General features: G+C 38.1%; 1 long non-coding RNA gene across 1 annotated transcript; it reads left to right on the top strand.

The window, feature by feature from the left end:
- The first annotated feature begins 242 nt into the window (after positions 1–242).
- On the top strand, positions 243–1448 carry LOC123664728. The gene is made up of 2 exons (XR_006744879.1): positions 243–394; positions 1086–1448. It is a non-coding gene; the product is annotated as an uncharacterized LOC123664728 (long non-coding RNA).
- Positions 1449–1762: the final 314 nt, after the last annotated feature.

Below are 1762 nucleotides of genomic sequence, written 5' to 3'. Positions count from 1 at the left end.
GGAAATGGGGGACTCCCGTTGTAGATCTGTTCGCTTCAGCAACAGCTCACGTAGTGCACAATTATGTGTCTCTAGATCTGACGGACAGACAAGCTCTATTCCACGACGCCTTCAGCGTTCAGTGGAACTTTCAACTAGCGTGGGTATTCCCACCACCATTTCTTGTCCCGAAAGTACTGACTCACCTCAATCAGTCCACAGGAGTATTTCTTGTCGTCGTGCTTCGATGGGAGAAAGTGTTTTGGCGTCCAGACCTCAAAGCGCGAGCCCTAGCAGCTCCATTAACACTGAGAAATCTGAACAAAAGTCTAATCGACACCTCGACAGGACTTCCACCTCCCAAAGTCGAAACCATCATCCTCGAGGTGTGGAAATGTGGGGGTGGTCTGAGGCGGTAAGTACATGGAATACTGAACAAGTATCTCTACTTAAAAATTCATGGCGAGTATCTACATTAAAAACGTATGAAGTTGCATGGAATCGTTGGTGTTCATGGTGTATTAATAAAAATATTGATATAAAAAATCCTACTGGTGCCCAGTTAGCTCAATTCTTATCAGATCTGTATTTGATTAACAACCTTTCATATAATACTATCCTGTTACATAAGTCAGTGGTGTCAACACTATGTAACACAGACTCTTCCAGCAAATTAAGTTCACATGTACTAGTTAAACACATTTTAAAATCAATTTCTTTAAAAAAGCCAAAAACTTTCAAGCCACCCGTATGGGATATTAGTAAGCTCACATGTTATCTTAGTAGTTACAAAGTAGATTGTAATAATCCTTTTCAAGTATCACGTCATTGTGCAATTTTGTTACTACTTTGTTCAGGTAGACGCATACATGATCTAACTCTACTTTTGATTGACGAAAACCATTACGTAAAGTCTGATCAAGCTATCGTGTTTTGGCCTCAATTTGGTTCCAAAACAGATAATAGCAATTATAGACAATCTGGTTGGAAACTGCTTCCAAATTTAGAGAATAATGATCTTAATCCTATTTTTTGGATAGAAAAAACAATTAACTTGTTGAGCGACAGGCGCGATACTGCAGGTGTATTTAATTTATTTGTTACAGTTAAAGGTTTAGCAAAATCTGCTTCACGCACAGTAATAGCAAGCTGGATTAAAACCTTACTTAAGGAAGCCGACATTATTGCTACACCTGGAAGTGTTCGATCTGCGGTCGCTTCTAAAAGTTGGCTAGAAAATCGTTCTATAGAGGAAATTCTGGCTCGTGGAAACTGGAGGTCGGGTAATACATTTAGAAAATTCTACAGGCGTGAAGTAATTAATAACAACACGTCTAATGGTGTTACAGACTTATTCATACCAATAAGTGATTAAGTAATAATTACAGTATGATATATGTTACCACAATATGATTAAAGTATTATATAAACTGATTTTTTAATAACAATAAATTAATCATTATACTAAAGTCTGTATTTTTTTTCCCCTTATATCCATCACATTGGCGTTAAGTTGCATATACAAAAGTAAGTGGCACCACCAGGCGATAACAAACAGGTCTCATAATAAAGCTTCCAGTTACGGTCAAGTATTTAATAGCAGCGTTTTACCTGAAATAAAACGCATATTAAATACTTACCTATACTGGAAGCTTTCAGTGCATTTCTGCCTGGTGAAAAAGAGCCAATGATAAAATACAGCGTGGCAAAATCGAAGTAAGCATAAATTGCCACGCAGCCGCCAGGTGGCGCCACGGAGACGAGTCAAAAGTGACCGGAAACT

The sequence above is a fragment of the Melitaea cinxia genome, chromosome 22, assembly GCF_905220565.1.
Source record: "Melitaea cinxia chromosome 22, ilMelCinx1.1, whole genome shotgun sequence".
In the NCBI taxonomy this organism is placed as follows: Eukaryota; Metazoa; Arthropoda; class Insecta; order Lepidoptera; family Nymphalidae; genus Melitaea; species Melitaea cinxia.
The sequence above is the reverse complement of the archived record's forward strand: the minus strand, read 5'-3'. Positions and strand labels throughout refer to the sequence as shown.